Genomic DNA, 14,731 nt, shown 5'->3' on the forward strand with positions numbered 1-14,731 from the left:
ACTGTGCTGATGTTAGAAGGACACATGGGGACCTGCCACAAGGGAGGCACTTTGCAGGGATGCCTCAACTCCAGGGCACACCCCTGCAGGAGGGCTTTTCTCCTTGTAACAGTCACTTAGCCACTTATAGAAAGGCAACTCTGAGAAAATTTAAATGAGATCCAAAATACTAACCCTAACCAGTTTATTATCTGAAAGAATTGGAAAAACAAATCAAGGTATGCCTCTTCTTTGGAGCTACAGATATGTATTAAAAATTGGATGTACAAAGAATTTTTTTTATGACATGGAGAAGTGCTTATGAGATGATATACCATTAAACATATTAAAGCATACATTAAAAGGTATAACCAAACTTATACATTAGAGCTCAAAATTTAAAATGTGTAGAAAAACGACTGAGAGGAAATATGCCGAATTATAAGAATTGAGGTGTTTCTTATAGGAAGCAGGATCCTGTGAGAAATTAAATTGCTTTATTGATTCTTTCGTACTTTTATAGTTTCCAAAAGTTCTACAGAGAGTGTAATGTAGGACCTTAGTCAGGAATGAACATCTCTTTAAATAAGCAGTAGAGAATTTCAAATGAAGGGTGTGCTATGGGTCTGTGTGTTTCTTTCAAGGTCTAATATTTTCCACGTAGTGCTTCAGAAAGAAGAAGGTAATTTCAACAACTTAACCCCATCATCAAGAGGGTGTTACTTAAGTACATTATGGGAGGCCATAGATAAACAGCCGGCCACTAAACATCAGAAAGTCCGTGATGTCCTTTGGCCTGTGAGATGGTCTGCATTTCCTTGAAGGAAAAAAAGCATATTTTGGGTTTTTTTTTTTTTTGAGACGGAGTCTTTCTCTGTCGCCCAGGCTGGAGTGCAGTGGCGCAATCTCTGCTCACTGCAAGCTCCGCCTCCCGGGTTCACGCCATTCTCCTGCCTCAGCCTCCCGAGTAGCTGGGACTACAGGCGCCCGCCACCACGCCCGGCTAATTTTGGAAAAAAAGCATATTTTAAAACACTAGAACCCAGTAAATCCTAAATTTAAATAGAAAAGTTAGAAAGGCTTATGCATGAGAAAAAGATTCAGAGTATTCAATTGTTAATTCTGGCTATTTCTGAGTAATTTAAACTTACCTATAATTTTTTTAAATTTTAAGGCCAAGTGCGGTGACTCATGCCTGTAATCCCAGCACTTTGGGAGGCTGAGGCACGTGAATCACTTGAGACCAGGAGATTGAGACAAGTATGAGCCCATGGCAAAACCCCGTATCTACTAAACCACAAAAATTAGCCAGTTGGTGGTGTGTACTTGTAGTCCCAGCTACTTGGGAGGCTGACGCATGAGAATTGCTTGAACCTAGGAGGTGGAGGTTGCAATAACCCAAGATCTCACCACTGCACTCCAGCCTGGGTGACAGAGCAAGACCTTGTTTCGAAAAAATTTTTATTTTATTTAGGAATCAAATAGGTTAATTAAATGTCAAATTACATTTAATTTACTTTTTAAACATTTCAAGGACTGATATTCTAACTTTGTGTCAGTACATTTTAAGAATCAATAAAATTATTTTTAAAATCCAACCAATTTTAAAGCTTTTACTTTATTAGGCTCCCTGGCAAGAAAGCCCTGGGAGGTTAGAAAATTTGTAGGATGTCAGAGGGAAGTTTGGGAAAAGTAGAGGAATGTTTGGAGGGCAGAAGGAGTGAATGTCAGGGAAACCCTCCCCTAGATCAGTCTTCAGATGTGCTGGTGGACTTCCCCACTCAGCCTTGGTCACCTTAGCCAATGACCATATCTTGTCTTCTGACCGGATGCTCCTTTCAAGAAGCTGGTGTCTGGAAATCTTTTCTCAATTTTAGTGTCTTTTATTATTCAGAGGTTGAAAGGCAAGCCTCCACCTAAAGTGCCAGTCCTGGGGCCTTGGTGAGACTCTCTGCTGGGGAGGACCTCCACTTGATGTGGGGATTCTTATTTTATACAAAATGAGGACACAACGGGGCAGGCAAGAAGCAGTAAACCAAATCTTAAGCAAGAACCAAACTCTTGGGGGAGTTTGGCTCTTTCTGCCACATAGTGCATAAGTTCTGGAAAGATTATAGGGGTGAAGAATAATAAAAGATTTTATTCTTGAAACATCTTGCATGATTGTCCAAGTTGGAGTGCAGTAGCATGATCATAGCTCACAGCAGCCTAGAACCCCTGGGCTCAAGTGATCCTCTGCCTCAATCTCCCACATAGCTGGGACTACAGTTGGGAAACATCACACCTGGCCAAACTTTTTTAATGTTTAAAATTTTTTGTATAAATGGGGTCTCACTATGTTGACAAGGCTGGTATCAAATTCCTGGCCTGAAGCAATTCTATCTCCTTGGCCTATCAGTATGCCAGGAACACAGGCATGAGCCACCATCCCTGGCCAGGGCCTTTTTAATGTTTTATTCTCCCAAGTTCTTCTCAAAAAAGTCAGCATGAACCAAGTATCACCTGAGATTTTAACTTCAACCATGAACTGAACTCAGTTGCAAAACTCTCCATTCCCAACAAGGGACAAATGGAGAAAAAATGGTGAGAGGGAGCAGCTGGACTCTGCCATGCTAACTGGGCACATATTGTGTGCTGGGAAGACCCATAGAGGTCCTTCCAAGCTCCAGCTCTGCTGCAGCAGGACACCCATGGTGTAGAAGGCGTAGCCCAGAGGAGGGAGCCTTAGCAAGCGGAGCACCCTTCATGGAGTATTGACACTCAGCCAATTATTTCCATCAATGCTGGTTTCTTTCTGCACAAGGGGATACTTTTGGGCTGTCAGGAGCATCACATCAAATGTTCTGAAAACTAGTAGAAGGTATGAGATGTTGCACTGAACCATTGTGAGCAAGAAAATCCATTCAATCTTCTTGGATTTGGTTAAAACAAACCTTTACTAAAGGCAGCAAAGAGTAATGCTTGCCTGTAAGAATTTAAAAACATCATAGAAAACCACTCCTTTCTCAGTTTAAGAGGAAAGGCTAAAGTCTTGTGTGGAATAATAAGAAAAAAGCATATTTATGTAATACTTTGAGTTTCTATGGCTCCTAACCACCATTGCTACATAATTATTCCAAAATATAGCTCTTATTTACCCACCCTACTGTTCAAAAGTGCCTCTGTGATTCTGTAACCTCCAACTAACCCACCCCACAGTACCTAGATGACCACAGAGGCCTATTATCCTCTGCTTTTTACTGTCACTCTCCCCAGTCCAGCAAACTCCTTCCTCTTCCTGCATAAGCCACCTGGGTTTCTGCCTTTTTTTTTTCTGCACCCTCTGCTGAGACTCGTTTGTCTTCACCCATCCCAAATTTATCCATACTTCCAGTGCATTACCAGGGGTAATTATCTCATCCACTCAGCCCGATTTTTAATCTTACCTTCCTGCCCCCACCCTCTCTCCCCTCTGAGCAAGCTTTTACTAGGTTGTTGTTAAGTTCTGGGGTTCAGAGAATCTAACTAATGTGAGTTTCCCGAAGTAAAGGTAATGCCTTAATAATTTTCATTTTAATTGCTCTTTGCGCAGTGTTTTGCACATAATTTAACACAATAAACGTTCCCTGCGTAAATGCATAAATCTTTGCAATGTCGTATTTGACTCCTTTAGTTTGGCTCTTTTCCCATACACCCATTCAGAGTCCTGTCTAACCAGAGTGAAAATGCTTGTGGTTGTCACCGAACATGGCTGAGAATTCCCCGTATGTATGGGACAACTGGCTGTTTCTCAGGAACTCCCTCTTTCTGGCAGGCATCACTGCTGAGAATGGAAATAAATTCTCTCCATGCCAACTCCCTAGAACAAGTACAGGTTTCATCTAGACTGGTTTTCAAAATGAGGAAACAGGATGCAGACAAATACTTTATTCTCACTTTTTGGCCCTGGGGCCTGTTAACCAGGTGAAATTGCACAGAAGAATAAATTAGTTTAGCTAAAAAATCAAAAAATATATGGGCAACTGAGGGAAGAAATTGAAAATGTAATAAAAATAGAAAATGTTCAGGAATTCAATGTTATTGGCGCACAGAAATGCTACTGATTTTTGTACATTGATTTTGTGTCCTAAAACTTTACTTGTTTATCCATTTCAGGAGGCTTTTCAAGTTTTCTCCAAAAGCAGTTTTGGAGACACTTTAGCATTCGCTACGTAGACTCATATTGCAAGTGGAGAGAGAGAGTTCAGCTTTGTTTTTCTATTTGGATGACTTTTTAAATTTTTTCTATTGTCTGATTGCTCTGTCTAGGACTTTTAAATCTAATTAAATTGTTTGTGAGATTTTTATATATTTTAATATGTCTGTAATTAATTTTATATCAGTATAATGTACCCTTATAAAGGAATATGCAGTTGTTTTATTTATTTATTTTATTACTGATGCACATTTGAGTTGTTTTCAGTTTGGAAAATTACCAAATAATGCTGCCTCGAGCTTTTCTGCATTGCACAAGATGCTGGCATTTCTGTTGGGTGTATATACCTAACAGTGGAGTTGCTGGGTCCTAGAGTGCGCTTACGCACATCGTGTAAGTAAGGAGATACTACTCAGGAGGTTTTGCATGCGGTTATAACAGTTTACACACAGAGCGGTGTAAGAAAGTTCCAGTTGCTTGACATCATCACTAGTACTTAATTTTGTCAGTTTTCAAAAATGTTAACAATTGCATGGTGGTATTGAATTGTAGTTGTAATATGCATGTTTCTGATGCATAAGGATGTGGATATGTTTATCTACTTTTTGGCCCTTTGGTTCTGTATTTGGAACTCCTAGTCACATGTTTGCCAATTTTCTTCAATGTATTACATCTTTGTTTATTAATTAATGGGATTTAGTTAAATAATCTAGATATGAGGCTTTTGCCACATAAATATATGGCAAATGTTGATTTCCACTGTGTTTTTTCCTTTCTACTCTCTTGAAGGTTTTTCTTTTTTATGAAGAGAAGGTTTTAAATCTAATAAGATCCAATTTGTTATATTTTTGTCTTGATGGTTAATGCACTTTGTGTCGTAAGAAGTCGTGGCCTGTGCCAAGGTCGTGAACATATTTATCTGTGTTATCTACTAGAAATATTGTTTTCAACTTTCACCTTAAAATTTAAAATCCACCTGTCATTGAAATTTGTTATAATGTAAGATAGGAGTATTCCTTTCTCACCTAAGTAACCAGTTGACCCAGGGCTATTTGCCAACATGACTGTCTTCTCTCCACTGCTTTTCTGTGCTGCTTTTGTAATATACAAAATGTCCAAATGTGCAGGTCTGAGTTGGACTCTCGAGTTTTTCTAGTTTCTTTGTGCCTATTTTTGCATTACTACCATTCATAGCTTTTATTACTATAGCTCTAATCTAAGTCTGAATATCTGGCATTTTAAGTTCACAAACCTTGTTATTCTTCAGGATAGTTTTTACAGTTCTTGGCTTTTTTATATGTGTTTAAATTTTTAAATTGATTAGACAGTTTTTACAAGATTTCTGCCAAAATATTGTGTTGTGAAAATAGAAATCTGCAAATCAATTTGGAAAGAAGTTACATAGAAACAAAGCAAAACAATACAACAATAACCTCCAAATCAAACTTAAAGAGAGCACCACAATAAGAAAAGAATTTCCAAAATTGGAATAAATATTTGCAATTCATGAAATTACAAAGGGGCTCACATTTCCGCTATATAAAGAGTTTTTGTTCTGTTTTTTGTTTGTTTGTTTTTTGATACAGAGTCTTGCTCTGTCACCTAGGCTGTAGTGCAGTGGCCTGATCTCAGCTCGCTGCAACCTCTGCCTTATGAGTTTCAGCAATTCTTCTGCCACAGCCTCCTGAGTAGCTGGGACTACAGGCCTGTGCCACCACGCCCAGCTAATTTTTTTTTTATTTTTAGTAAAGACGGGGTTTTACCAGTTGGACAGGCGGGTCTTGAACTCCTGACCTCAAATGATCCACCTGCCTCAGCCTCCCAAGGTGCTGAAGTTAAAGGCATGAGCCACCACGCCCGACCTGTAAAGACCTCTTAAAAATTAGAAACAAAACAAAACAGAAAAAGAGAAAAAAGAAACATCCAGTCAGTTAAAATTTTAAAAAGGCAAAAGACATCATCCTACAGATCCAGTGGCCTATGCCACTCACTGTAATGGGGGTGGGCATGGGCTTCACAGGACATGAAATTCAACAAACAGTTGGTGGCTGAAAGTGGGCAAATCTTGTGGGACCAGCCTCAAGAGCAGAGCCCGTGGTTCATTGTTTTATCCCGTATCTCTGGAAAGAAGACTTGGCCGCCCCGTGCTCTATGCTCACCTGCATTGGCCATGTCTGGAGGCCTGAACACCCATGAGCACCTAAGTCTGCCCAAACTCACCCCATGCCAATATTGTATCTGGTATTGAGCATGACACCCTCTCCTCACTGAACATGTGCTTCTACAGTTTTGTGTCCAACTCCTCTTTTTACAACAGGAAGACTGAGGCCCCAAAAAAGCCAAGGGCTGGTCCAGATCCCAGAAACTGGGCAGAGCACCGAGTATTAGGGAGGGAGCCAGCTTCCTAGGCCTTGCATGCACCCCGCCCATCAGGTTTGCTTTGGAAATGAGAGCCCCTAAGTCCTGGAAAACCCTGCGCTCTACTTTCTACCTGGGCTTTCTACTCTTCCTTATTCTCACATAGGTGTGCAGGCATGCACACACAAACACACTACACACACACACCACACACACACACGCTTCTAAGGTGGAGATCATGGAGGAGAGGTTAGGGAAGAGAAAACCTGAGAAGTGACAAAAGGGGAAGAAATAGTAGAGGCAGCTTTGCCATGAGGCAGGGGCATCCACTCCCCCAGCTACATGTCCAGGAGCTGACAGCATGGGCTGAAGGATCCTCTAGGTTCCCTGGCTTCTGCTAGGCCTGGGGACCTCCCCAGCTGTTTCAACAGGACAGGACTGGGGTTGTGACTCCCACCTCTCTGGGCACCTGGAACTAAAATGAGCTATGCCCTCCCCCAACCACCCCGCATGATATCAAAAGAGGCTACGGGAAAGAAAGCCTCCATTTTCTCCCTCATAAATAGGGGTACTTCAAGGGAATAATATCAAGGATTCTAGATACTTATAAGTGTCTGCTCTCCTTGGCTCTTCATTGGTAACTCACTGCACTTTGAGACTCTGGGAAGAGGCTTTTCAGTTTCTAGAGTCCTTCAGAGAAGAGAGAGGCCTGGAAACTTGGGCAGATGAGGACTTGAAGTAAAGCAGAATGTGACAATGCACCGCGATCTGGAATGTGGGGCCCAGAAAAAAATACTAGTTTTTGGGGGGTCCTTTAGGTCGTCATTTGGAAGTGGAAGAAAGTAATGTCTCTGAATTGTGTGAAAATATTTCATAAGTGCACAGCACACCCCAAGAGGCTGAGGAAAATAGGAATCAAGGGAGGCTTCTGAAGTCACTTGTATGGTCCTTGGAGTCTTCAAATACTGCTCCTTTTCCCCAGGGGTCCCTGAAGAGCCACTGCCTTGAGAATCCTCCAATACAGGTACCTGTTCCGTGATGCTTTGGCCGTGGGCCGCAGTGCTAGTCATGGCCTCTAGGTGGCGGCAGACTCCCGTGTTTCTTGTGTCCACTGGGCTTTACTGGAGCAGCTGGAGCCAGGGAGAGAGTCACGCTGAGGTCCTGCACCTCCTGTTATCATTCATGATATCATTATTGGGTGGCCAAAAGCAGGAAGAAGGGCTTTGTGATTTTCTATAAGGAAAAGAAAGAGGGATCAGACTGTTACTGTGTCTATGTAGAAAGAGAAGACATAAGAGGCTCCATGTTGACCTGTACCCTGAACAATTGCTTTGCCCTGAGATGCTGTTAATCTGTAACTTTGCGCCAAACTCTTTGCCCCAACCTTGAGCTCACAAAAACATGTGTTGTATGGAATCAAGTTTTAAGGAATCTAGGGCTGTGCAGGATGTGCCTTGTTAACAAAATGTTTACAAGCAGTATGCTTGGTAAAAGTCATCGCCATTCTCCAGTCTCAATAAACTAGGGGCACAATGGACTACGGAAAGCCTCAGGGACCTCTGCCCTGGAAAGCTGGGTATTTTCCAAGGTTTCTCCCCATGTGATAGTCTGAAATATGGCCTCATGGGATGAGAAACACTTCACCGTCCCCCAGCCCAACACCCATGAAAGGTCTGTGCTGAGGTGGATTAATAAAAGAGGAAAGCCTCTTGCATTTGAGATAGAGGAAGGCCACTGAGTCTTGCCTGCCCCTGGGAACTGAATGTCTCGGTATAAAACCCGATTGTACATTTGTTCAATTCTGAGATAAGAGAAAAACCGCCCTATGGCGTGAGGCGAGACATGTTGGCAGCAATGCTGCTTTGTTATTCTTTACTCCACTGAGATGCTTGGGCAGAGAGAAACATAAATCTGGCCTACGTGCACATTCAGGCATAGTACCTCCCACTGAACTTAATTATGACACAGATTCTTTTGCTCATATGTTTTCTTGCTGACCTTCTCCCTATAATCACCCTGCTCTCTTACTGCATTCCTCTTGCTGATATAGTGAAAATAATAATCAATAAAATCTAAGGGAACTCAGGGACCGGTGCTGGTGCAGGTCATCCATATGCCGAGTGCTGGTCCCCTGGGCCCACTTTTCCTTCTCTATATTTTGTCTCTGTGTCTTATTTCTTTTTCTCAGTCTCCCAACCTGCCTCATGAGAAATACCCACAGGCGTGGAGAGGCTGGTCCCCTTCAATTTTCCATGTAATTTTACTTAGCGATTCTTCCCCTAGCACTCCCCCTGTGGCAGCTACCTTGGTAGCTGGCACGCACCTGTAATCCCAGCTACTCAGGAGGCTGAGGCAGAAGAATCGCTTGAGCCTGGGAGGCGGAGGTTGCAGTGAGCCCAGATCATGCCATTGCACTCCAGCCTGGGTGACAGAGTGAGTCTCTAACTCAAAAAAAAGAAAAAAATAATACAATAATACTCATAAAACAATTACAAATAAAATATGGTACAGCTGACCTTTCTTTGATTGCAAGTACAAGATATTCAACACCCATATTACAAGACAAAAACAGTGCTAATCGGATCAGGTCTGACAAGAAATACTATTCTAAAAGTGACAATGAAATATGCTCTAGATGCAATTTTATTTGTGGTGAACCTTCTTATAAGTAGTATACAGTAATATATATTGTGCCTTTGTGAAATGTTGAAAGGTTTCTTTCTCTGTTTTTTGCCATGTTAGTGTTCAGCTTGAAACTAGAATAGCTACTTTCAGCTGCTGTTTCACAAAGTATTAAACAAAGGCTTTTAAAAACAACAAAGCATATACATAGAGTTTAAATATGAATAGATATATAAAAATTATATGACTATAAAATATATAATACATATATTATGTGCACATTATAATATTAATGATACAAATTTAGAGAGCCAAAAAGTTTTTTGAAACATTAATAAGTAAAAAAAAAACATTGAAAATATTTTTATTTTCACTGTATCTCAACCATTAACATTTTCAGGCCTGTTTAAGAATGTACCTGAAATGCTATGTTTTCAGCTTGGTTTAAAATAGAAGAGACCAGGTGCAGTGGCTCACACCTGTAATCCCAGCATTTTGGCAGACGAGTAGCTTGAGCCTAGGAGTTTGAGACCAGCTTGGGCATATATTTTTAATCTTATATTTTTAATCAAATATATATTGAATAAGCAAGGCAACACCACAGATAACTTATAGCTACCAAAAACACAAAATTTAGCCAGGCGTGGTGACAGGCACCTGTGGTCGCAGTTACTCAGGAGACTGAGGTGGGAGAATCACCTGAGCCCAGTAAGCTGAGGCTGCGGTGAGCCATGATGGTGCCACTATGCTCCAGCCTGGGAGACTGGAGTGAAACTCCATCTCAAACAACAACAACAACAAGATAGAATATATTTGCTTCCATTTGGATCATGATTTATTCAAATAAAGTTGGTCCATCTATTTATTTATATTAATTTTCAGTTTATTCAATAATACTTACTAAATTATTCCTTGCTAATTAAGTCTGCCTGCCATAACAAAATAGCATAGACTAACTGGCATGTAAACAACAAATATTTATCTCTCATAGTTCTGGAGACTGGGAAGTCAAAAACCAAGATGCCAGCAGATTTGGTGTCTGATGAGGACCTGGCCTCTTTCCTAAACGTGGTGACTTCTTGGAGAGTTCTCACATGATAGAAAGGGTGTGCTAGCTCTCTTTGGTCTCTTTCGTAAGAGTGAAACCGTCATGATCTACTCATCTCCCAGAAGTCCTACCTCTTTTTTCTTTAATTTTACTTTAAGTTCTGGGATACGTATGCTGAACACACAGGTTTGTTACATAGATATACATGTGCCATCGTGGTTTGCTGCACCTATCAACCCATCATCTAGGTTTTAAGCCCCACATGCATTAGGTATTTGTCCTAATGTCCTCCCTCCCCTTCCTCCCACCCCCTGACAGGCCCCAGTGTGTGATGTTCCCCTTCCTGTGTCCATGTGTTCTCATTGTTCAACTCCCAATTATGAGTGAGAACATATGGTGTTTGGTTTTCCGTTCCTATGTCAGTTTGCTGAGGATGATGGTTTCCAGCTTCATCCATGTCCCTGCAAAGGACAAGAACTCATTTTTTTAATGGCTGCATAGTATTCCATGGTGTATATGTGCCACATTTTCTTTATGTAGTCTATCATTGATAGGCATTTGGGCTGGTTCCAAGTCTTTGCTATTGTGAATAGTGCTGCAATAAACATATGTGTGCATGTGTCTTTATAGTAGAATGATTTATAATCCTTTGGGTATATACCCAGTAATGAGATTGCTGGATCAGATGGTAAGTCCTACTTCAATACCATCACCTTGGGGGCAGGATTTCAATGTACACATTTTGAGGCAACACAAACATTCAGACTATAGCACCTACTAAATTTCAGGAACTGCATAAAGGACTCAGTATTCAAAGATGAATGGCATGGTTTCTCACCTCAGTAGTTCACAGACTAGTGTAAATAATAAAAGCACATGGATAATTATTTTTACTGTGAAATGTACAGTGAGAGAACAATCTTTAGGATTATTTGAAAGCACATGGAAGGGACACCTGGCCTAACTAGGAAGGCACTTAGGAGATGAGGCTCCTGAGCAGCCTAAATGAATAAGTCTAATCAAGGGAAGAAGAAAGGAAGGGCATTCCAGGCAGAGGTGTAGGATAGGCAAGGCACAGTATAGTGCACATGGGAAACTTAAGCAGAAAGAGTTCAACAGAAATCAGATTCTCTCTGACAGGTGGGTGCTTAATTCCACTAAGAGGCCCTGGGTTCGTATGTTCTGAAAAGAAAATCAATAGCAATTAATTAAAAGCAGAAGGCTGCCAGGCCTATGCAGAATAATGACTGGGAGGCTAACTAGAAAGAAGGGAAAATAGATAGTTTGTGTGTTAAAGCCACCAGCATAGAAGTTGAATAATGAAATTACTAACTGTGATATTTAAATTGGAGACCCTGCTATTGAAGGGTTAAATGTGGTATGTACTGAATAAGTAAGGCAACCCTACAGTTTGGGACTACAAGAACAGACAAGTGAACACAATTAGAATTTTGCTTTTAGAGAATGAATAAATCTATATAAGGAAAGAGGACACAACCAGAGCTTTAGAAAGTACAAGAATATTTATACCTTAATATTAAACGATGTATTTATGTATATGCACGGACATGTGTGTGCCAGATGAAAGTTGAGACTGAAAGAGAATAGGAAACATGTGTAAATATATGTACTTTGAGAACAAGGAATTGTTGTATGAGACTTGGACTGAAAAGGTTGTTTGTACAGTTTCACTGATGGTGGTGTGACATAGCTCAGATATATGTGGCAGTTGTGTGTTCTTTTCCAAATTAGATAATTCAGCTTCTATACATCTTATTTCATAACCCAGGCATTGTTATAGCATTTTGCAGACATTGCAGTATGGGTGGAGCAATCTGTGCATCTCACAATGGGCCCATGACAAGTTGTTTCGTGCAGTGATTTTGATGATGGTTATGTGTGCCTAGTTTCCTTACGTTTTTGCCTCTCTTACAAGCTTGGTTCTTCCTCCTTCTTGTTGATTCTAAGACCTACCCACTGTTCTTTCAATAAATACATTGATATTTAAATTGTCCTCAGTCTCCTCCTAACAATTGCAATTAAGAACTCTAACTTATAAAGCCATAAAACTTCGTTTCAATCTTTTTCATTGAGTAAGGCTTTAGCTTACTAAGGCACGTATATTGTCCCTGATGCTGTGCTGGGAACTGGGAAGACAAAGATGAGTGACATAGTCCTCATCATCCAGGTACTTAGAGTCTAGTGGGGGAACAACAAATATAGAAATACATTTTAAAAATAATGATATGGTATGAAATTTGCATGAGGGACCAATTAATTCTGCTCAAGGAGAGGTAGGGTGCTGCATGAAGGTAGAAAGAATTGTTTGAGTGGGGCCTGAAGGACAAATAAGATATTGCCAGTTTCATAAGAGAAGGCTTTCCTGAAAGAGTAGTGCTAAAATCTGAATGTTTGTGTCCCTACAAAATTCATAAGTTGAAATCCTAATTCCCAAGTTAGAATTAGGAGGTGTGGCCTTTGGGAGGTGATTAGGCCATGAGGGTGGAGCTCTCATGATTGGAATTCGTGTTCTTGCAAAAGAGGCCTCAAAGAACTCACTAGCCACTTCCTCCTACCTGTGAAATTACAGTGAGAAGGAGCCATTTATGAACCAGGAAGTGGGCCCTCACGTGACTCCGAATATGCCAGTGCCTTGATCTTGGACTTCCCAGCCTCCACAACTGTGAAAAATAAATTTCTGTTGTTTAAAAGCTCTCCAGTTTACATATTTTGTTATAGTAGCCCAAATAGACTAACACAAGTGGGTTGTAGGAGCCAACATAAGGAGACGAAAGTTTGTGATGCATTTGTAGCCTAGCAAATGGAGTATGGCCAGAATGTCACAATCATGAAGCAAGTGCCTAGAAATAAGGCCAGAGTGATAACATGAAATCTGATGATGAGGTCTGATTATGAAGGCCTGTGTATACCATAATAAAACATTCATTTATTTGATAACTACCATCACAGTTTTTATTTTATTTCATTTTATTACTTTTTTACTTTTCTTCTTTCTTTTTTTTTTTTTAAAAAAGATCCCCACTGGATAACTGTTTCACAAACCATCACGATTTTTAAAGCAAAAAAAGTGATAGGTACAAATCTGTGTTTTAGAAAAATAATGCTGGTGTCAGTGTGAAGGCAGTAAGAACTTGGTCAAGGCAACACCAACATAGAACATATTTGAATGTTTAGCTGCAAAAGTTTTTGCTTACATTCCAAGGGAGAGGTGTACACAGCTCAATACCGAGAAAGCAGTAATGCAACCCTTTATTTATTTATTATTTATTATTATTATTTTTTAAAAACAGAGTCTTGCTCTGTTGCCCAGACTGGAGTGCAGTGGCATGATCTCGGCTCACTGCAACCTCTGCCTCTCGGGTTCAAGAGATTCTCCTGCCTTAGCCTATGGAGTAGCTGGGAATACAGGTGCGCACCACCATGCCCAGCTAATTTTTGTATTTTTAGTAGAGACGGGGTTTCGCTAAGTTGGCCAGGCTGGCCTCGAACTCCTGACCTCAAGCGATCTCCCCACATCGGCCTCCCAAGATGCTGGGATAACAAGCATTAGCCACCACGCCCGGCCAAACCCTTTAACTACATGCCAACTTAGGTGGTAGCTGGCTATGTTATCTGAGTTAGCCATATACCCTTGGAAAGGTTTCTTTAGTCTTGGATTACTCATCAAGAAGAGTACTAATTACATGATAATGTGGTAATGATCCTTATGTTGCAGGGTAGCTGTGAAGATAAAAATAGTGTATAATAAATTCTAGCACAGAGCCTGATTTACAATAAACATAGTTGCTAAATAATGGGAGCTACTATTATCAACACAATGAAAAATGTAGAAGGCTGAAAATTCTATGACTCACTAGACATAGCTTTAATAAATGCCATATTATATTTTGATGAAGCCACAGTAGCCAATACAAAGTGACTTCCTCTTATTTCAGAAGCCAAAGGGCAAGAAAGCTTAAATAACTGTCTAAAGCAATGGTGTCCAATCTTTTGGCTTCCCTGGACCACACATAAAATACACTAACACTAATGATAGCTGATGATCTAAAAAAATATTGCAAAAAATCCATAATGTTTTAAGCGAGTTTACAAATTTGTGTTGGGCAGAATTCAAAGTTGTCCCGGGCCATATCCATGCAGTCTGCAGGCCTCAGGTTGGACAAGCTTGATCTAAAGGAGAGGAATAGGAGCTTGGAGAGGCCCTCCTTTCAACCTTTTCTTTTTTCTTTCTTTCTTTTCTTTTCTTTTTTTTTTTTTTTGTTTGTTTGTTTTTAGATGGAGTCTTGCTCTGTCGCCCAGGCTGGAGTGCAGTGGTGCAATCTCGGCTCACTGCAACCTCTGCCTCCCGGGTTCAAGCAATTCTCCTGCCTCAGCCTCCCTAGTGACTGAGATTACAGACACGCACCACCGCGTCTGGCTAATTTTTGTATTTTTAAAAGAGATAGGGTTTTATCATGCTGGCCTCGAACTCTTGACCTCAGGTGATCTGCCCACTTTGGTCTCCCAAAGTGCTGGGATTACAAGGGTGA

At 40.7% G+C, this 14,731-nt stretch overlaps 1 pseudogene; it reads left to right on the plus strand.

The window, feature by feature from the left end:
- The first annotated feature begins 7,654 nt into the window (after positions 1–7,654).
- On the plus strand, positions 7,655–8,665 carry LOC134732618 (uncharacterized; annotated as a pseudogene).
- Positions 8,666–14,731: the final 6,066 nt, after the last annotated feature.

Source organism: Symphalangus syndactylus, chromosome 15 (assembly GCF_028878055.3).
Source record: "Symphalangus syndactylus isolate Jambi chromosome 15, NHGRI_mSymSyn1-v2.1_pri, whole genome shotgun sequence".
In the NCBI taxonomy this organism is placed as follows: Eukaryota; Metazoa; Chordata; class Mammalia; order Primates; family Hylobatidae; genus Symphalangus; species Symphalangus syndactylus.